Here is a 23,542-nt window from a genome sequence, read left to right on the forward strand (position 1 = left end):
GATGAATTCAGTGCCCTCTGTTGTGGACACCCGCAGCGTGGCTGGATACTGTGTCACGTATTTGTAGTTCAGCTGGCGTAGTCTCTGTTTCACATCTCGGTACGATCCCCTTCAGCGCTGCACCTCACGGGAGAAGTCTGGGAAGATGCGCACTATAGAGTTGTGCACTTGGATATCGCCTTTGAGCTGCGTCTGAGTTAGGATGTGATCTCGGTCCTTGTAGTGGAGGAGTTTCGCTATCACCACTCGCGGCGTGGCTCCTGGCGCGGGAGGCTTAGCCGGGACGCGGTGTGCCCTTTCCAGGGCGAAGAAATTCAACAGGCCAGTCGGCGCTACTTCGTCCCTGAGCCATGTTTCGAGATAGTCCGCCATGTTGCGACCTTCAATTTTCTCCGGCAGGCCTACAATTCGCAGGTTGCTTCTGCGTGATCGATTTTCATCGTCCTCCGCCCTTTCTTCCAGCGTTCGCACCTTGGTTTCCAGCACGGTCATTCGGTGTTGCATATCTGTGATCGCCGGGACAGTCTCAGCCAATGTTCGTTCATTTGCCGTGACCCGGTCCACTAGCTTCTTGTGGTCCTCCCGGAGCAATCCCATGTCCAGGCTGAGAGAATCAATTTTCCCTTCCAGGCGTTCGCTGGAGGTGGTGATAGCTTGCAATATGTCCTGTAGCGTAGGGTCTGCTGGGTGGTCCGTCCTCGTTGCAGACTTCTCGGCCTCGTCTGGGGTCTGCCCGCTGCGAGTTCCTCCTTCTCCTTCCATTTCAGAGGCTTCCCCATGGTGTCCTCCCACCCCACGATGTGCACATGGGATATCGTCAACCTCCGTCGCGGGCGCAAGCTGGGCCCTGTCCGCAGGCGCCCCCCTGGCAACTCCCAAGGTGCGCCAACTGTCCAAGTCTTCGGGAGCCTTCCGGCGTCACCGCTGCCCGGAGCGCACCATCTTGGGTGCGTCAGCGCCTTGTGCTGTCCAGCCCCGTTGCTCCTTCGCCCCTTCCACTCTTGGGAGCTTCTCTCAGGACTTCCCGGGCCACTCCCAATGTCACAATCCCCACTCTCTTCGGGGTTCAGGCTAGTGCCCCCGGAGGTCACCAAGCCCCTCTGCTCTGTGTGTGTGCACCCTCTGGATTGTGTGGGTGATGGGGTCCGTCTGTTTTAGAGGGTCCCGCCTCCTCACCTTCAGGGCGCTATTCCCTTTGCTCGCCCAAGCGCCGGCAACCCAGGCTGCGCAGCAGTTGTAGCACTTCGTGGTGTCCCAGGGAGGCCCTCTGGTACCTTCGCTGTCTCCCCTCCCTGCTGGCCTTCCTGTGCTCCCCTGCTAGTACCTCTGTGTTGGCCGCAACTCCTCGCGTTGACTCGCACCCAGGGGGCCAGGAGGCGAGCCCTGCAGGCCTCAAGCCACGCCGCAGCAGCTCCCCAGGCGCCTCTGCCGTTGCGTGCCGCCGGTGTGTCCGAGTCCGCCAGCAGTGCACGCGCTCTTCCTGTGCTAGCGCCCAGTGATTTCGAGTCCGGGGGAACACTTCAATCCTTCTCGCTGGCCCCTTGCACTCCCTCCGTGTCTGTCAGCGTCCGCTCGGCGCCACTGACCAGGCCGCGCTCAGTGGCGCGTTTGCTGCGCTTACTCCCCAGCGGCCGTCCCCCGCCAGCTATACTGCCCGGGCTCCAAGGCCCTGCGTTGGATCCTGCTTGAAGGGCGGGAGGGATGCACCACAAGTCTTTGGCCGCGCTCCGGTGTCCCTTCAAGCATTGCCGTCCCGGCGCACCGCCATTTTGCCCACTCCTGGGTGCCGCAAACAGTGTGTGTCCTTTCCCTCGGCCAGCTCCCGGGGGTCTCGCTAGACGGTTGCTTGGTGCCGGTGCCGGGCCTAAGGGGGGGCCCGGCAATCCTTCGCCCGAGCTGCTCGCGCTGGCATTCTATGCGTTGTCTGGGCTCGTCAGCGCTCGCTGGGCGCCACCATCTTGGCTGTGCACCCGGGCTCACTCACCATGGACGTTGTCCGCCGATCCGGGCCGTTGGGGAGGCTCGCTTCACCTCCGGTGCTGGCCGTTGTGGGGATGCCTTTTGGGGGTTCAGGCCCCTTCGCGGGGCATCAGAATGGTTGTGGATGGCGGCCGGCCGACGGGAGCTCCCGAGCAGTGCTGCTCACTCCAACGGCACTAGGCCCCGCCCCTCCTTATTCAATACCCTCTATACTGTCATACGGAGATGATCAAACAAATATGAAACATTCAACAATAAGACTTTCTCTCGTGAATAGATCCAGTTAAGGAATGAAAGTCATTGATACTTGTTGCAAATTCACATCCACACCATCAAAAGTTAATTGTGAGCAAAACAATACAATGAAAATAAACTAACAAGACCTCAGTTTGACTGTGTGCTTGCGAAGTCTGTGGAGAGAAGATGTGCACAGGGGTGGGGGGTTTTGTAGGGAGAAGCAGCAGTGAGTGAAAGAGATGGCATCCACCTTATCTAAAATGGCGTTTTACACAGGAATGTGTCATAACTAAAACACATTAATAAACACACTTTGACACCTCTTAGGAAATTAATTTCAATTGAAATTGTTATTTCAGTCTATATATGTAAAATAATGTGTTTAAAGGCATATTAATCATCATTGTTAATGTACAAAATCTAAACCCCAAAAACTTTTCCAAAGCTTCATTGACATGATTACAATTTGCAGAAAGATCACTCATTAAATGAAAGAATATTATTAGGAAAGTTTTGAAAATCCACCTTAAACCCTTTAAACAGTGTTAAGAGGGTGGCATTGTTAAGGGTGTTGAAAACAGTTAGAGGCGGAGAAGCATTAAGAGGGCTGGGTCACCGCTGTCAATGATGTCTAAAATGGCTGACTCCATAGTAATATGTTCAAATTCTGTCACCCACAACCTTCTGTTCTTTTAAGAATGTCTGTCATTGGACGTCAACATTATTGAGAACACAAGTAATGGAATATTGGGTCCAACCGAAAACAAATTGTATTTTTTGCAGCACAGGAGTAACCCAAGCTTTTTAAATCAGAAATGGAATCACAAAACATTCTGAAAAAGAAAAGGTATAACCTTTATGTACGGCCCGAGGGTTTCATAATCCTTTCTGATCAACTTAAACGCACATTAGTCCCATATGAGGTTTTATACTAGAGATGATTTCTTCCACAGTAATCTCTTGCAGATAGACACATGTATGGTCTCCCAGGTCTTCTCTGTCCTCTGTTGCAAAGCCCAGGTTCTTTAAATCAAAGCCCTGGGATATAAATAAGGAGACAAGAAAGATGTCAGAGAAAAGAATATCCTACATTGCGGGAACTTCCTAGTCACCCAATCTATGCCTAGCCCAAGCAGCTTACTGGTACTATGCAAAGCCTCAGTGTTGGCTGATCATTGTATCTTAATGTGTCTTTCACTGTCTGTACACTTTCAATGTTAGCTAAACTTTGTTATCTAGGTCAATGCACTCCTACTGTCTCTTGAGCTTTCTCTCTGAACAGTCTGTGCTGGATGAGCTCTGATGTGACAGGACCAATTTTACAAAGCTTTTCTGTGAATAGGTGTGCTCTACTTGCTACACGTTATTTAGGTGTGACTAGCTTGTGAATTTCCAGGAGCAGGATATGCTTACTTATGGGGTAAAATGTGAATTAGGCCCTCGTATGTTTTACTCATGGAAATGCATAGGTTGCACCCAAATCCGGAGTTAAGACAGCTCCTCACAGAAAATGCTTTCTGAAATAGATCTCAAAATTGAGGTGTAATTCGCACCTGCAAGCAGGAGTGAGATACAATTATGCAGAGATAAAGTTATATTAACCAGGCCCATCGGCTCCATTGACAGCCAGTGTGTTGGCTGATCTTTTATTTCCCAGTCACAGCTCTCTCTGCAGCTTGAAAATGAGTAGCCCTCTGATTCATAACGATAATATACTTATGTAGCTCTTCATACCTTACCTCTGCCAATTCCAAGCGATGTGAACACTTGTAGTTGCAGGATAAAGGATTCTCCTTGATTAGGGCATTGTTGACACCATAAACCCCTAGTAGGGTACTGAGATCTTCTACGGCCAAACTCCTGAAGGTGCCACAAATTCATGGGACTCAATGGGGTGGACGATCCTTCATGTATCTTATCCCTAAACTATGGAACTCAATGCCCTTAGAATTAAGAAGCTTAGATGAGACACTGTTTAGGAAACAGTTCAAATCCTGGCTCTTTTCCCAACTAACTAAGACCTCTTCATATAGTCCCCTATCAGCTCAGGTTCAATACTGTGGTTTGGCTAGCGCTGGGAACCCTTCAATTAGCCGCGGGCTTTAGAAGTCAGCATAGAATAGAATAATTACAGTTCAAATCAAAATTTCAGTTTCTGTGAAAACTCTTATTTACGCACAATTGAGATGTGTTCAGAAATTGGCATGAGGAGTGATGTGCTATTTTTTTTTTTGTTATACATTACATTAGACTACATTGACATTACACCAATAAGTATCCATTTACTTCTCGTAGCAAGGCATATATTTGAGTATTTCTCACTTGTACTGTATACATATCTTACACTACCTTGAGCAAGTATTCTTATCCTCATCTTCGTCAGATATTGAAGATCTACTCTGGGCAACTGGAGCTGTGCATAGAAGTCCCCTATATTCATTCCATACCCTTCACCACTTCTGGGGGCAACCTCGGTTTACATAGATCAACTTTTCAGCCATCATACACCAATCTACATCTTTCTCCCAGTCTTTTAGGGATGGTGTCACTTCCGCACCCCAATATCGTGCTAGATTTCTTTGGCAATCATAAATCCCAATGTTACTGCATTCTGTCCTCCCCTCCCCAGATCTGTCACATCCCATATATTGAGCAGGCACCATTTGGCCGATAGTTGCAGTCCCATTCCATGCACCTCATTCAATTTTTGTAGTATTCCCTCCCAATAGGATTGAATTTTCGGACAGTTCCATACTATGTGAAAAAACATGCACTCCTGACCGCAGCCTCTGCGACATAGTGGGTCCGATCACTTCCCCATCTTAACCAGTGTGGTACATGATATATATATCCTGTGCAATATGTTTAGCTGAATTAGACGGAAGCAGGACCTGATAGCTACCTCTTTAGGGGAGCCCAGAGCCTCTGGCCACTCCTCTTCTTGTATATCAGGTATATCTCTTGCCCAGTTTTCTCGCAATCGTGTTAACATATCGGGTGTGTTATTCACTAGCTTCTTGTATGTTAGTGATATCACTTTTTGGGGCATATGTTCCTCAAGTAGTCTATTTTCTAGTGGTGATGATTCAGGTAAATCTTCCCCCTGGGGAATCTTTGCTTTCAGGGCATGTCGGAGTTGTATGTAACAAAATGCCTCAGTGGTGGCTAAGCAGAATGTTTTCTGTAGATCCATGAACTGAATTATTCCCTTTCCTGAGTATATGTCGTATATATCACCCACCCGTGAAATACCTAGCAGGTCCCATTTATCAAACCCCTGTCTCTTGCCCATATCCCTCAACAGATCCGATTCCCATAATGGTGTCGCTAAGGTGATCTTGATTTTCCAGCCCAACTTATTGAGAGTGGAATGCCATGTTTTAATCGTTAGGGCCGTAGGTCCCTCTGAGTGTTCAGTTTTGGATTTAGGGCCCGATTCACAGAACTAACTTACTACAAAATCCTAAACTTACTACCATTTTGGTATTCACAGAAGGCACTCACTCATTTTGGTATTCACAGAATGCACTTACTCATTTTGGTATTCACAGAATTCACTTACTCATACTAACTTTATGTCCGCACTCGGGCTGGAGATTCCTGCCCGGTGGTGGAGATTCCGGCCGGAGATGAAGATTCCGGCCCGGAGGTGGAGATTCCGGCCCGATGGTGGAGATTCCGGCCCGATGGTGGAGATTCCGGCCCCGTTGTGGAGATTTCGGACGTTGGCGGAATCTCCGAGCCGAGTGCGGACATAAAGTTAGTATGAGTAAGTGCATTCTGTGAATACCAAAATGAGTAAGTGCATTCTGTGAATGCCAAAATGGTAGTAAGTTTAGGATTTTGTAGTAAGTTAGTTCTGTGACTCGGGCCCTTAGTGTATAGAGTACATAAGTGTCCCCCAGGTTGTAAGACCAAGATTTCCATGGGGAACGGTGGTTCCGTCATAGGTTGGTGTCCCCATTGGCTGATAACAGTCAATTGTGCCGCCCGGAAGTATGTTTGGATATCTGGAAGCGCAATTTCACCATCGTACCATCCCAGGGTTAATTTGTTTAGGGCAATTCGAGGGGCACCCACATCCCACAGTAGTGTTCTAACTTGACCCTGTATGGCTCTAAAATAGTTATCAGGAACTGGAAATGGTGTGTTCTGTAAAATATACAGGAAACGAGGCAAAAGCCATCATTTCAAAGAGTGACGCCCTACCAGGTAAGGAGAGGGGGAGTGAGCGCCACTGCTGCACATCATCCTTCAATCGGTTCAACTGTGCGTATAAATGTTTGATGGTGAATAGGTCTTGGTGAGGTGTGACGAAGGCTCCTAAATATCAGAATCCCTCCGTCACTACCTGTGCCTTACAGTCATTGGGCAAGCATGGTGTTGGTCCATATAGCACAAAGATTACTAATTTGGACCAATTGATCAGGAATCCGGAGTATCTCCTGAATGTGGCAAAGATATTTAGAATTCTAGAGATGGAGGACCGGGGTGAAGCCACATAGTGAAGGATGTCATCGGCGTATAATGATATTTTACCCTCCCAATCTGTCGTCCAGCGGAGGCCTCGGATCAGTGGGTCATCTCGTATCCAGGCCGCCAACGGCTCCAGGACCAGTGCGAACAGGAGTGGGGAGAGGGGACAGCCCTGCCTACTTCCCCGATGGAGCGGAAATATCTGCGATATTCTCCCATTCACCACCACCTGCGCCAATGGAGCTGTATACAGAAGTCTGACCCAGGCTAGGAACCAGGGCCCCAGACCTCGGTGTTCAAGTACTGCCATTAGGTATGGCCACTTGATGGTGTCAAAGGCCATACGGACATCGAGCGATAGGACACTGCATCTTCTTGGATCCTATTTATACACCCTAATACCCCATGTAGCCGTCGCAGATTGAGGGCTGTGTTTCTTCCTGGCATGAACCCGGATTGATCCGGGTGCACTAGTTGGGCAATGATCGGAATAAGTCGGAGAGCCAATAGCTGGGCCAGAATTTTCGCTTCTGCGTTAAGTAAGGATATGGGTCGGTATGATCCACATTGATCCGGTGGCTTCCCTTCTTTGTGTATTACTGCAATTGAGGCACGTCTTTGGTCTCTAGGTAGAACACCTATCTCCTCATTCTCTTTATACATTTCAGGCAGATGGGGTACTGTATATTTGGTCGTATTTTTGTATAATTCAATTGGTAGTCCATTAGGCCCCAATGCTTTCCCTGACGTAAGCGCCGCAATAGCCTGCGTTACCTCCTCAGAAGTCAAATCCTCATCTAAACATTTTTTTTCTGCAGTTGTGAGTATTGGTAGGGGTCTGTCCCTAAGGAGGTGTAGGGCATTTTGTGCAGTAATTGTCATCTCGGAAGAATAGATATGCTCATAGAGGGAAGCAAATGTTTCTGCTATTGCCTGGGATCAGTGCAGCTTTCACCCATCATTTATGAAATAGATGCGACCCAACGGCTTGCTCTCTCCCGCCTCTCTAGACAAGCGAGAAGGCTACCCATCTAATCACCCTGTTTATAAATCCGGTGTTGCACTAGTTTAATTGCAGACACGGCCGCCCCTGTAGTCAGGTCTTTATATTCCTGTTGTTTAAGGCTCAACAAGTGTTTTGTGTCATCATCGTCTACTCTAATCAATTTTGCTTCTAATTTTAGGCGGTCACGTTCTAACTCCTCTACCTGTTTTCTTTTGTCTCTCTTATGTCCCACCATCAGGGAGAAAGCTTGTCCTCTTATTACCGTTTTATACGCCTCCCAGAGTGTCACTGCTGAAGCGACCTAGTTTAGATTATCACTAAAATATTGTTTCGTAGCTTTTGTAAGCTCTTTCTTAAAGTGAACGGGGTTAATGGCAATGGTGTTGCTGGTTCGCTCCCTTCTCATACTAGATCTCATACAGATTGGGGAATGATCGGAAATCCCTCAAGATAGGTGCTGTACGTCTCTAAAGCCAGGTACCTGTGGTGCTAATGAGACTAGTAGGTCAATACGTGAGAGGCTGCCGTGAACACTTGAGTAAAAAGTGAATTCTCAAATAGTTCGGTTGAGTGTTCTCCAAATATCTACCACTCCCAGGGCCCTGCAAAACTCAGCCAATCATGTTTGCATTACATGTGTCTTTCTTGCTGGAAGTCGGTCCAGCGTATTATTTAATGTCGCGTTGAAATCCCTGCCCATGATCAAGTGTCGCATGGGTAGTTCTAACACAAATTTCCCCAGGTCTGGGAGTGTTGTGGTGTGTAATGATGGAGGAGTGCATATTGAAAGTACATTAATCGTTTCACCCTCCCATTTTCCAGATATTGCTGCGTATCTGCCCGCCTTATCTGCCCACGTGTTCTCTATAATAAATGGGAAATGTTTCTTAAAGAGAATACCCACTCCTCTGGACCCAGATGTGAATCCCGCATGTACCACCATTTTATATCCTCAATGGTCTAGTGCTTTGCATGCATTGCTGAGCAGGTGTGTTTCTTGCAGGAGAGCGACATCCGGGAGTATCTTTTCAGAAACTGGAGTACTACCACACGTTTCATTTTGTCTCCTAAGCCATTTATGTTCCATGACATTAGTTTGATTTCTGGAATTACACTAGTAGCCATGTTTGAGACAAAACATGGTTTCAATACCTCGGGTCACTGGTAAAACTCTTCGGCCAGTGTGTTGCTCTTGGGGCTGGCGTCAGGCATGTCAGTTGCTGTGTTATAGCTTGTAGGAATATGTTGGTGTCTAGCTGTGTCTTGAAAAAGGCAATTTGTAAACACAACAATTTAACTAACCCTCCAAAAAAACTTTACCCCACAAATTAACCCCCCCTCCCTGCATCCCTGCCTGACGAGGTCATTGTTGCTCGCCACCCCCAACTTAGCATAGCGCCTGTTCCCCCCCCAACTTGATAGCCTTTTTTAGAGGAACGTTGACCACCACTATCCCGACCCTCCCCCATTGAAGCAAACATCACCTCCCCCAGCCCCAGACCCAAAAGATGGGACAATAACCATGTCACCCATCGTTGCTCTCACCCGGGCCTCGGTTGTGTCTATTCTCAGTCTTCATCTTGGGAACCTCTTAGAAGCTTTCAGTTTACTCCAGGGCCCTATACCTTTGTATACGGCCTTGACATGCATATTTCAGATTGCAGAAGTACAGGTCTGTTCTACTACTCAGAGCTGGGGATAACTCCTCCCCTCGGTTCCGCTCCGTGGCAGCGTGTGTTGATGAGGCTAGTGATTCTCCATGCCATCTTCCTTGTTGCTGCTTAGATGAGGAGCCCCCAACAGTGCGCCACCTCGCAAGCCATGACCATGCCAACTATGGTGTATCAAAATACCATGTTTTTCTCTCATCCTCAACATGTAACTTCACTGGAAAGAGCATAGAGTATTTCACACCTTTGTCTCTTAACTTTTGTTTTACAGATTAGAAGCTGCGTCTCTGTCTCTGCACCTTCAGGGTGAAATTCGGAAAGAAAGTTATCTGCGCATTTTCGTAAAGTACCAGTGGGGCTGTCTGAGCAGTCTGCAATATTACATCATGATGTCTGAAGTTGAGGAGACTAGCCAGGATAGGTCTAGGTGGTGTGCCCGGTTGGCTTTTACCTCCTGGCACTCTGTGGGCTGGCTCAATTGAAAATATGTTTGATAAACCATGTCGCTGCAGGTGTTTGAGAATAAGTTCCTCCTCAACTGGCCCTTCTGCTCGGTCCGTGACCCCCAATATGTGCACCTTATTACGTTGCGACCTGCCCTCATAATCTTTCAGTCTTGCTTACAGGTTCGCTGTGGTCGCTTGCAAATCCCCAACCTGGTCTTTGAGCGTTTTAGAGTCTTGCAGCAGGGCTATTGTTAAGTCTTCGACTTCTTTGACTCTGGCTCCCATGTTCTGGATGTCTGCCCGAATTAGTAATATTTCTGTAGTTATGGTGTCCATACGTCCCTCCAGGGTTGTCTGTACTCCTTGAATCGCTGCCATTATATCACTAAGCAACAATGTGTTTCCTGTTGTCATATGAGATAGGGCACCAGATGTGTGATCCCCGGGTGCTTCTGCTACTTCTGGTCCTTTGGGCAGGGCAAATTTGTCCAGTTTTGTTTCATGGGTTCCTTTCATGTATTTGCCACCGGTCATATCTTCTGGGCCCGTGTTTTAATCAAGGCCAAGAATGAAGGTCACCAGGGTACTACCTGTCGTCTGGCACTAGGCTTAGATGCACCTGGGCAGTATGTCAGCTTTACCCCGGTGTATTTAGGCCCCCTCAATTTTGTGGGCCTCACAGATGTTGTACTGCTAAATTTTCAAGTCGTCCACTGTTACTTTACCAAGGCCCCAAAGTTGTGATGCTGCTTGTGGGACAGTAGGAGCTGGCACCTTCCCTGCCACCTAAAGTTCTGTGCACTTCACCTGCTCCGTTTCTCCCCCCCCCCCAGGCATTACCTCGGAGTGAAAACAAGGGGGAGGGACATCCCAAGCACCCACCACCAGGTAGCCACGCTGCAGTATTGGCCGTTTGTTCTCACCCTGGTTGCGGTCCTCACACGAGGCAGTGCTCGCTTGTTACGCCAATCAGGCAGCCTCACAGTTCCATGATTTCCCCTCGCATGTACGGAAGTTCTGGGTGCCTATGCATAGCAGCCACACCTTCCTCTCTTGCACCCTTGACTTCCCGCTAGTAGGTGCGTCATAGTCTTACGGTCCTAATTTAGGCAGAGGTTGTATCGCCGAGTCTAGGCCTTGTCACATTTATCTCCGGCAGCGTCGCAACTAGCTCATCGAATGCGCACCTCACTCACCCGCCTCAGATCACATAGGCCGGGGGCACGTGTTCGGATTATTTTGCGGATATTAACGGTGGAAGGTGCCAGGAAAGAAAAGGGAGACTGAGTGAGGGTGAGGAGAGGAGCAGTGTAAGGCAGAATTAGTGAGAGTCTGGGAGAGAGATGAGGTAAAAGGGATAGCATGTAGTGGTGGGCAATCCAGCAAAGTGCCAGAAAGAGCCAATGGGGCTATTCAAAATTCAAAAAAGCATATTTGTTTAACATGCAAAATGTTTTACCTTTGTATATTAGATTATATCACTGCATTGAGATGTATTTAGTAAAAATAAGAAATTTTAAACATGAACTGAGAAACATACCTGCCCCCGCCCTGATGAAAATGGTATTAGTGAACTAGAAGTAGGGCCACTAGAATTATGCATCAGAAAAGGACCAAATTATATGGCAGGGTTTAATAACTTATGCGGCAAAAAAAGGAAAATTATGTGGCATCATTGTGATAGTATTACCTCATTTTGGGCCTCATGTAGGTAAATAAATTTTACCGTTTCTTAAATACCGAGCCGTACCGAATCGGTAAATTAGAATCGGTAAGTTATATGTAGGTAAAAATTCGGTAACAGTTACCGATTCGGTAACATTCGGTAATCACGAATCGGAATTCACCGAATCGGTAAATACCGAGGTGGTATTTACCGAATCGGTAAATACCGAGGTGGTATTTACCGAATCGGAAAATACCGAGGATTCTACCACCTTCCCTTTACTAAGAAGCTAATATTATTATTATGCGAATAGAAGGTCTCTTAGGCTTGAATAGGGGACCCCATACCTCAAAGATCAGCTTAGTGAAATCACATCACAGGAGCATCAGGAGTCTTCTCGCAGGAAGGCTCGTCTTCGGTCTGAATAATAAACATGATGTCTGTGATATTAAAAGCAACAACTTTCAGGTATTTGCAGCTGCGCGTGTGTTATGGCTAAATAGTGGGTCGATCAACCTAGAGTGGAAAACATGCATTGTGTAATATTCCAGACTGTTTGTCACACCATGTACAGACCAAGGTCGCTGCGCAGAGCTTGGGATGGTAACAACAGATTGCTCTCGTGTGAAGCAAGTCTCGAGTCAGCAGTTTATTTAAGAAAGAACATGTAAACGCAGTGTCGTGTGCAAAGACAAAAAGATGGCTTTCTAACATTTAACGTGGTTATGCTAACTTAACAATGTATGTACGTATTCAGGGAGAACTCACTACACGCCCCCTTGATCGAAGCACTATTTAATAGGCAAGAAAAGAGAGAACGCAGAGTTCAGTTTCGTCAGAGCAGAACAAGGCGTAACCAATGCTGCGCCAAAGTCCGAAACTACAAAAAATAGCAGCATAGAATTCTTAAAAAAAATGCAAGTATATAAAAAAACTCAAAACGACCATCAGGAAGAGAAAAAAGAGAAATAAAAGAAATAAACGTTGCGCCAGGGTGCTGTCCAGTAGCACAGGCGCAATGGACGACAGTCCAGTTAATCCATGAATGTATAGGCAGCATATGTGGCCACTGCTTCCAACAAAAAATCGTTTGCAGGGCCACTAAAAGTCTCAGCCATCCAATTAAGTAAAGAAAAGGAACATACGTGTTCTCCAACCATCGGAGCCTCTAGCACAATCAGAGGGCACCCGGAATGTTCCTCCAAATAGCTCATAGCCAAGAAGTCGTAGGCGGCCGCAGAGATGTCCCAATTACCCAGGATACCATGCGCCGCACCACAGGCCATAATCCGGACACCAGAACAGGCCAACTCGTGAGACACTAAGGGCCTCATCAGTCGATCGAAATCCGGCACCGGAGACACCATGTTGGTCAAGCACAAATCCAGAGGCCATTCAAAGGGACAATCCAGGCAGTGAAATACAGGTTGTACGCAGGTGAAGTAGGAATACCTGAAGGATAATCCATAAGCCAGGCTCAAAGTCGCCAATGGCAAAGTACCATAAAAGTCAAGCATCCTATCACGAAGAAGATGCAGACGGGACAGGTGCTCGTGTGGCACAGAAGGAGCAGCCATTCCGGAGTATAGAAAGGAAAAGCAGCACACCTGCCACTAGCGCCAGAAGCAGCGGGACACCTCCAAAGATGCTCGAGAAAAGTGAATGAAAAAATGCCGGAATCACACCAAAAATAGTTTGGAAAGAGGTCACGAGACCCGAGCCCACAAGTTTAAAAAAATGAGCCAGGCCGGTCGTGGACGAGGCATTGCAAATAGTTTGGATCAAAGAGCCGAAATGCAGGGGGAGGTCAGTATTCAGAAGCGCCTGTACCTCAGTGCGCGTATTAGCAACGTGAAGGACAAATGTTTCACGAGAGGAAGTCAAAGGCACCTCTTTTTGGGACAATAGCGCTCTTATTCTGCTCAACTTGTTGAACTCTGCTTTCAAGGTTGGAATCGAAGGCCAGATGGAAACATCCAGCCGCCCATGCGGGGGTGGAAAAAGAACATTATTGCAGCAGACAACTTTCTGCGAGACAGTTACTATGTACGGGATTCCCACTAACATCCCGCAGCAAGCTTCATTATTCAAAATTAAATAACTACCGTTTGCAAGCAGCGTGAAGGAAGGTGTAATCACAGGCACTGGGATACCTCGTAGGACGCACGCCAAATTCGGGGCTTGTACATTGCATGCGCCGTGTAATTGAATGTGCCTACATACCAAGGAATGGTCTGGTGTTGTGGTACATTCCTCGCCTTTCAAATAAACCTCAGTTCCGTCCCTAGTACATCTATACGTAAAGGGGAGGGACCAAACCTCATGTATGAAAGCGGTGCCCAGCGGTTCATACCTACCCAAAGCATAATGTTTCATACAAGACGTAAACTTAAAAAGCGCGAAAGGGAGAGTTATCAATCCGTGTACTAACCACGTAGCTGAATTGATCTCCGCTACAGAGAAAGGCAACGGTTCTAACTTTTCAATATGTAACAATGAATATGTTGCATCCTTCATGGACATAAATCGCTGCTTGTCAGTAAGGTTAAACGGAAGGAATAACGATGTAGTGTTCAGATAGTCCCAAGGGACCCTCCCTGCCTTTAACGTCTGCAACGTCCATGCAAACTGCATGACAGAACGCAACTGGTTTTGACCATGATATAACACAGACATATCATCATGCACAATATCAACAACCGAAGAAACAATATTGTCTAATGTATGAATCCTAGAAGAGAGAGTGCTAATGCTATTATCTATAACGGCTAAAACCTTCTCCATGTTTGCTCGGTCAATGGCTCTCAATCTGGAAGCCGCCTCAATCTGCGACAACTTCCAGACTTCGTTGGTAATAGCATACGCCCACCTTTTGGTTCTGCCACCCACAGGACCCTTAACAAAATCATTCAAATCGGTATGCACATTGATGGAGTGGGTGGACTTCCTGTTCCTGTAGATGTGCTCTGTGTCAGCTGGTGGACAGATTGGGATGTGTGTACCATCAATACAGCCGATGACATGGGGGAACTGTGCCATGTGATAAAAGTCTGTGTTTGTTTTCTGCAGTGCAGCCTGTGTGTTGGGGAAGCTGATGTAGTGGTGCATTCTCTGCATCATGGCATCCAGGAACTTCCTGAAGAAACGTGACAGGCAACTCTGGGATACACCACCCACCGCAGCTATCACCACCTGATAACTGCCGGATGCCAGCAGATGTAGGCTGCAGAGCACCTGCACATGTGGGGGTATGGCGTGCGCCCTTCTTATTGGCTGGTCCAGGAGTGGGTGAAGGTCCCTGATTAAGTCCATGATGGTTTCGGGGTGTAGCCTGTACCTCTCATGTATCTCTGCATCAGTCAGCTGGAATAGTGTGATGCGCTGTCTGTAGATGCGTTCCTCCCGTCGCCAAACCCTCAGTCCTGCTGCCTGTAGACGTAGGCGCCTTGCAATGACATACATAGCGGCCATGTTGTCCACGCTGTTGCATTTTGGGATTGCTTATATGCACTGTTGATGGTTACCACCTGCTTTCAATCCGTGTTAATTACGACTCTTATTTACCGATTTTCTTGGATTTCTTAATTACCGAGTGCTCCTACATGTCATTTTAATTTTTACCACTTCATATTTACCACTTCATATTTACCGATTCGTTAAGTATGTATTCGGTAAATCTGATTCGGTATTTTAGAATTCGGTAAATATGATTCGGTATTTACCGCCTCATATTTACCGAAAAGTCGTTTTTGGACTCCTACATCTCACTTGTCTGAATACCGGTCGGTAACGGCATATTTACCGAAAATCGGCCGTTACCGACCGGTATTTGGCTACCTACATGAGGCCCTATGTAATTTTTCCCATGTTATTACTATCTGGACAAAGGTTTCATCTCATTAGAATTAATATGATACTCACATACAGCAATAAGCACCAGAAAGGTAACCATTCAACATTTGAGAAATGCTTACCACTATGCAGAAACATGCTCTGCTGTGTTTTTAGTAACGTTTGATCCGTTTGAGCTAGAACAAAATTATATCTTTGATAAAAGCTGCAGATTTTGCAGCAGGTGGATTATGCGGCAAATGCAGCCAATCTAAATTATGCAAAAAATATAGCAACTGCAAAATCGCATAATTCCAGTGGCCCTGACTAAGAGGCACATCGGGGTTCACATGGCCTATATGTGGACTAGATTCTTATTAAATAGGGAAAACAATTATAGTCTATTACATCAAACACATGAGGTGTATGTACAACACACACCCGTATTTCAAGCTTCTCTGATGTGTGGTAATAACAAAATGGAGGTTTAGTGAAATAAAACATTTGCTTAGGATCACACAATTTGATCAAGCAGGAAAGCTAGGATTGATCCTAGATTTTCCAGTTTCTCATTGCACAATTCAGTTCTAAGATGGGTGTCTCTTTAGGACATTGAAGCTTAATACTTTGACTTTAATTCTTGGGAGATGAGACCTTTTGAATTAAAAAGGAGAGTTTCAAACCAGCTTCGGTCCAGAAACCAGTCTACATCCTGAGGATAACATATAAATAGAGGGAATTTGACACTCGTTGACCTTGTTGCACTAGGGAGTTGGCAATAATTAGCAACTACACTTAGGCAATTCTAAAAGGAACATTGGATGCCTTCCTCTACCTAAGCAAGATGGGGGCACAACCCCTAAAAATGTGAACAGATAAGGCGTTATCTTTAAGAAATAGACTCAAATAAAATAACTACATCCATTTTTTTTAACTGATGACTGGTATAATGTTAATGTGTCTTTTGATATTAAGTTTAATGTACAATTTGATGTATGATTTATGTCCCTTTTTTGTCTAAACATGTGGGCTTTAAACATTGACGAAAGTTTGGTACTGTTGTCCAAAGAATATGGAAAGTGTATAGCTTTACTGTTCAAAACAACTTAAGATTTATGAGCATAACAATAATTGAATCAGTTCTAAAAATTGTGTGGACAAAATAATTATCAGTAAAGGTATTCGATGTTGTTTGACTTTTAGAAAGTTGGCATTTTCTTGTCCAAACCATTTGGTGCCTGCAGCGTGTATCCTGGGTCACATGACTAGATGTATCCGGCTGCTGGTCTTTGTGTATTGCTCCCAGACAGTGAAACAAAGGGGTATAGGAGCCTGGGCAATCTCTAGCTTGATGAGGGCGAGAAGCTTTGTCCTAACACACGTGCACATAACAACAGCTCTGCCTGAGAACACTTACAAAGGGACACTAGTGTTTTGTGACCCCAGACAAGCTAGGGTCAGGGCAGGGAGGCAGGAAAATCCACGTACCTGACGGAGTGGATGCCTTAGAAACTTCTTCTACTTCAAAGTGGGCACCAGGTACAAATAACCTCAGACCCAACTCTTCAGTACAACTCTAGACCTGTGGAAAGACTGCTGTGCTGTTCTGCAAGAGGGACCGCTACTCTGTTGCCCTGCAGCCTGAATGAGAAGGACTGGACCTACATCTTGAATCCTGAACCACCAGAGTGATTTCAAGGGCCGGTTGGCTGGCCTCCTATTCAGAGCTTCAGAGACAGAAAGGGCTCCAATCACCTTTAACCCAGCACCTGGGTTCTATCTGCTGTGAGTCCTACCCACCCCAAGTGGTGCCATCCCAGTCCTAGACCCTTGGAAATGGGCCTGAAGGTGCTTTGCCAGCCCAGCTGGGGTCCTAAAGCAGAACCAATGCAGCACAACACATCTCCTAGCAGCTGTATCATAAACGCCGCTGCACGGCGAATCCCCGACGCGGGTCCTTGCATCACAGCCTGCAGCATCCTCTGAACCACCACTGCTTGATGCATCCTCGACACAGACTTCGCATTGCAAGCCCCTCATTGACGGCATCCTTGACGACAACGCAGAACTTCAAATCGCAGCCCTGCAGCTTCCTCAGAACTACTGCTGCATGACACATGCTCAACACAGGATCTCTCAGCGATCCTCAAACCAGGGTTTTGGGTACTTTATTCAGGGGGTCTATCTTGGTCCCTGTATCCGACCCGTGCTTCATCGCGTTCGGCCTGAACTTGTGACTTTGTTCCAGTCTGTAGCATCCAGATAACCACAGTTGGTGCTTTGCGATTCTAGGCACTATTTTCAATTAAATCTTTAAAACTACATATCTCTGGTTCTGCTAATTAGACGTTTTGTCATTTTGGTCTCAAATAATGTATTCATTTTTATTCTAAGTAGGTGTGGAATTTTTTGTGTGTTATGTTTTCACTTTATCACTGTTTGAAGTGTTGCATAAATACTTTACTCATTGCCTCTAAAAGATGTAAGATTGGGCGAACCTGCAAGAAGAGGCTGAGGAAAAGGAAGAGGCTGATGTAAAGCATGCAGAACCAGTGAAAAACGTTGGAGCAAGAGGAGGATGGGAGAAAAGGTGAGAGGAAAGGAGTAGATCATTGAGGGCAAAGATGGATGTCAGAGTGGCAGAATCAGAGAAAGAAGATAAGATGCTTAGGGAGAGATGAAAGATGAAGAGGAGATAATGCAGGGGTGACATGGATATGTGAGGGGGGCTGAACCAGCAAGAGTAGGAGATAGGTTGGGCAAGAGATATGGTGAAAAGTAGAGCATTGAGGGGAGAAATGGATGTAAGTGGGCAGAATCAGCCCAAAAAAAATAAGGGGCTGGCGAAAAGTAAAAATGTCTTTGAACCAGTGTGGACTGCTATGTCTGTTGAGCCTTCTGCAGACGTTTCCAATTCCCTAGCTCGTTTTTTCCATGTAAAAATGTTTTAAAAATTGTCTACGTTTGCTGTGTTTGCTGAATTTCAGCCTGCTCTCTCTCTACTCTATTACTCCTCTTGACCCTCCTACTAAATCTAACTTCCAGCTCGACTTTTTCCAGCACATGTCGTGATGGAACAGCTGGAAATCATAGCTCCTGACCTCCATTTGCAGTATCTTGCTTGCCTCATCATCGGTTCCTACCAATGCAAAAAAAATACAAATCCTGAAGTCATTGCTCTGCGAAAAAAAACCTTCAGCAGGCTTAAAACTTCTCAGTATCTTCTGACCTGTCTCTGCTACCTTTTCCTCGAATGCCCCACAATATTTTTATGTAAAAGGAAAAAATCAGGAGTATAATGTGAGACCTTTTCTTTGGGTCAGGGGCAGCGGGTGATTCATCAGCAGCTTTGGTGGAGGATGCCATTGTTTATGATTGCTGTTTCAGGACCAACTATTTCATTTGGTTAAAAGTAATTCCTTTTGAAAACTTGTCTCTCCAAAGGGGGCAATAGCGAGCAGTCAAAGCTTACTCCAAGAGGTGATAAAGGTATTTGAACTCTAATATATAGTATGTCACAATAATCATACCCGATTAGTACCTTATGCAGTCAGCCTAGCTGTGTCCTTTAAAAAGGACTAATCTAGAGCAGGTAGTTGTGGAATGAAACATCATAAAGTCATTTCTGACTAATAATCACCCATACCCAAAAAACGTCTCACGATGTCTCACTGTGTGCAAAGTGACCTGCAAAGTGATAACAGACAGTAACCAACCCTACAAAACGTATATGCGGCCCATGGAGGCGGCTAGGCTCATATAGAAAAGGTGGAGAATCCACAACTGGCCGAATGTGCCTATGGCTAGCCAATTGGTGGTATGATTTTTTTTATGACTGTAGCTATACTGGGCTTCTTACTTGCCTTGGATGCTAGTGCACAACCTAAAAGGTTGCTGCAGCTTTATATTTGGTGTGCACAGAGTCCTTCTGACTGCTCACAAAGCCAGCCGGCTCATTGTCATGTGCAGAATGACAATGGGCCGACCTGAGCAAGTACAGTATGATATGCGCCTCCCCCCACAATAAATAATCCCAAACCTCGCAGAGTGACAGAGAGGCCTGAGAAAATGGCTGCTTTTCAGGAGCACGGTTAGAATTGGCCTCCTGTGTGAGGTGAGGTGAGGGAAAGGGATTAGGGGTAGGAGTGCCCCTGAGGAGCATTGCAGGCATTCTATAGAGTACATCAATGCACATTGAGTGGTCTGACAAACACTGAGCCTATGCATGTAGGTAGCCAGTAGGTTCAGGGAGGCAGATCTAGCATTGTAGATTGGAAGACCAAAGGTACTTAGGCTAAATATGAGTTGTTCCTGCTCCCTTTGCAATTTGGCAAGTGTTTTCTCAGATATTAGGGGCGTGTGACTTACATTTGTTTTTAATGTAAGTCTCTGGTATTACTTTAGTTTTATTTTGCAAGTCAAGCGCCATCTCCCCCAACCTACCTATTCCACATTGCTACACTTCCTTTCCATATAGCTGTTATCTGTACAAAGTACAACAGTAAGCCGTTTATGTTTGTTAATTTAATGTAGCTCTTTAGTGGATGGCTCCCAGTACAGCCTTGGCAGTCATTTTTTCCATGGTCACAAACTGTTTTCCTTTTTTTGCCATTTTGTATGTGCATCTTTACGTTAGTTCAGCTCTTTGCAGTTCTTAAAAATGGATTTGGAGAGCAACTGCTATGTGTAGTCGCTCAATGTGCAGATGCGGTCCAGCCTTTGGTGCTTCTGCCAGCTGATGTATTAGCACCTGTGTATGACATTTGTGGGGACGCGCATTGAAATCCTTTGAACCGGCTCTACTCACCGTGACATCCGCCGTGAGGGGAACGGCCTGCAAGGGGGAGAAAATCGGACTCCTGCCAGTGATTTCCCAGCCCGCCGTGAGGGGAACGGCCGCCTGGGACTCCAATTCCCAGCATTCCAGTGTCCATTCTGGGCCCCTGCCTTAGCTGTCATCAGGCAGCGCCAGAAGGGCCATAAAAGACCAAGCAGCTCACCGCAGCGCGGAACGCGCATTGAAATCCTTTGAACCAGCTCTACTCACCGTGACATCCGCCGTGAGGGGAACGGCCTGCAAGGGGGAGAAAATCGGACTCCTGCCAGTGATTTCCCAGCCCGCCGTGAGGGGAACGGCCGCCTGGGACTCCAATTCCCAGCATTCCAGTGTCCATTCTGGACCCCTGCCTTAGCTGTCATCAGGCAGCGCCAGAAGGGCCATAAAAGACCAAGCAGCTCACCGCAGCGCGGGACGGGCGCGGTTAGCGCCCGGGCTTCGCCCGGGCCAAGGGCGGGCCCGTCCTTGCCCCTCACTGACAGGAGCAGACTGGACTGGGAAACCCCCCTAATGTCGTATCGCCAGCATATGCCTTAAGGTATCGTATAAACTTTTCACATTTGTTTCATCTGTTGGAGAGTCACTGATAAGGACATAGTGTGGGAGTTAAACAGTTTGCTGGCCTCATTCGTCTTGTTCACTTCTTGCCTGACCTGTGAAGCCCACAGCGCCCCAACCTGTCTTATTGACCCTTTGCTTCCATCATGCCAGCAAAAGATACTAAAGGGAAAGCACCCAACGTCCAATTTACTGGAACTATGGACCAATTCATCACCAAGGTTAACTGTTTTATTGACCAGGAAATCACGTTGCTGGAACGCCGCGTATCGCAGGGTCTCGCGGCGGCTAGGAGGTCCTCTATGGGCCATATTGCCAACGTGTGTACCCCTGTCCAACAAGCTACTAATGGTCTTGTCACTCCATGCTCCGACATTGATTCTTCGACCCTGGATTTGCTACCGAGTGGAATAGTTGCTGTATCCATGGGAGAACAGTCCATGGTCTCTGACTCACTGCTGATCTCCCCTTGTCCACTGCCATCCGCTCATAGCATAACGCCAGAGCCATGCACTAGACAACTGCGTGAGAGGCATCTTGGGGCTGTCCCTAAAAACAAGCAAGGGTGTATCCCCACAAATGGTGGGAAGGTCAAGAAAGGCAACAACAAAAACAAAGCCTGTGAGCCACCAGAGAAATTCTAGAATGCCCCACGCTCCCCGGGAGCAGCCCCCTCTGATTGCACCAGTAAATAAAGATGCACCCCCAGTTCTTCCACCACCTGTTAGAACGACGCGCCAGGATGCAAGTGGGGGGACAAATGTCATAGTTAGGGACGAGGGAATGTCCCCTGATCTATCGAACATTTACGACGCAATTAGGTCCCTCCTCCGCCCCATAGAGGACAGAATATATAAGATTGAACACCACCTATCTAGGATCGAACAAGGGCTTCGGGGTTACACTGATTCTACAAGCAACATTGACCAACCTGGGGTTCCTAAATTGTTGGACAGTATCAGAGCAGAAAATGCACCGGCTGCTCCCCAAAACCAGTCAATACTGCCCTCAAATCACCAGGACTTAACTGCAATTAACAAGTCTATAGTTGTGCCCGATCACAAGCAATCTGCCCAACATAATGCAACCCAGCCTAAATACGATGCTAGGCCTTCTATATCCCAGACACCATGGGGAGAAAATATTCCAAACCTACCTCCTGAAGTTGCCCCATTTGTTGTAATCCTAACAGGGGTACCCGAATTGGGCAAACACGAGGTTGAATCCCCCATAACTTTGAGAAACAGGGTTGTGCACTGGCTCAATAAAAAATAGACCACTCCCATTGCACAAAGCCTGTAAGATACTCATGGTCAGGAGGGTGCCATGGGTAGGCCATTTGGCGAAAAATATAGGGGGGGATTGTATTCTAATCAACTTTGATGACCCAAAAATAGTTGATTACATTTGTAATTGGAACGATTCTAATTTAGGTGTATCTATTAGTGCCCTTCCTTTGACTTATTTCTATCCCCCTGGCCACTTTGCTACAAAACCGGATGGGTGGAAAATTGTGCATAGGAATGGGAGGGGTTTGCCACAAGGGCGTTGGCCTAGACCCCCTCTTCCCCTAGACCCTATCTTTTTGCAAAACTGGTTTAGTAGTTTAGAGGCCGTTGACTGACTGAGGGGTAGAGGAGTGGCACCAAGTAGTTCCCCGCTCTCCCTAGGTTGCTGTATATCTGATAACATATCTATTTCCTCGAGGGCAGTAGATGACCACAATAGTCATACTACTAATAGGGAAGTACTATTAGGGGTTAGACCGAGCGCCATATTTAGTAAACCACATGTGGTGGAGCCAACTGAAGTACCCCTGAGGATATCAGCAGTAGAACAAAACATTCCTGAGGAAGGTGTTGTTAAACCGACAACTAGCCAAATAACACTTAAAAACGCTATATTTCCAGAGGCAGGACTTAACATCATGACCTGGAATATAGCTGGCCTTAGTGCAAAGCTAAATACCCCTTTTTGGAATGATTTTATTACGCAAGCGTTTGATATTATATGTCTCCAAGAGACCCGGTATAAAGAACCTATTCACGTGGAAGGCTATACATCACACTGGGTATTGGCAGTGAACTCGGCAGTAGGAAGGGCGAAAGGCTGCCTCCTAATTTTAACATCAACTAAGCTAATCAAGTTTAAACCCAATATTCATTATGAGGTGGCCCCCTACGCCCAGTTACTACGTCTGGAGCATGTCACGGGCAAGGATTTAATTATAATTAATTAATACAACAATACCTTTGATGCACGCAGGGGTCCTATTGTGTATGAAATTGGGAGAGAGATCGACAAGATGCTGGCCCGATCCAGGAACCAACCCGTTCTCTTATGGGCAGGAGATTTTAATATACAGGCTTGCCCACATGCAAAACAAAGGACATGCGGCTTCTTGGGGGAACTAGACGATAATGCTAGTTTTCCACATATCCATTTCCCACATAACGATTATGGAACTGTACTTAATAATTTGATAGCCAAACTGGACCTAGAGTTACTTGACTGCTCCTTGAAAAAGGGCAATATTAAATGCCCAACTTTTAACGGTAGGGATGCCCACTCTAACATTGACCACATTCTTGTCTCCTGCAACACTGCGTATACCGATTTATGGGTAACAGAGCAAGCAGTAAGTGACCATAACAGTATCTCTGTAACATTACTGACGTGGGGACACATACATCCAGACCCCAGCAGTTCCGTTAGAGATATAGTTGCAGAGAGACCAAATGGGGTAAGAATTAAGTGGGCTAACGTTAATCCTGTCATACTTCTGGAAGAAGTCATAACTAAATGTACAACAGAAATTGACTACTGCCTAAGTAA

The sequence above is a fragment of the Triturus cristatus genome, chromosome 11 (assembly GCF_964204655.1).
Source record: "Triturus cristatus chromosome 11, aTriCri1.1, whole genome shotgun sequence".
Taxonomy (NCBI): Eukaryota; Metazoa; Chordata; class Amphibia; order Caudata; family Salamandridae; genus Triturus; species Triturus cristatus.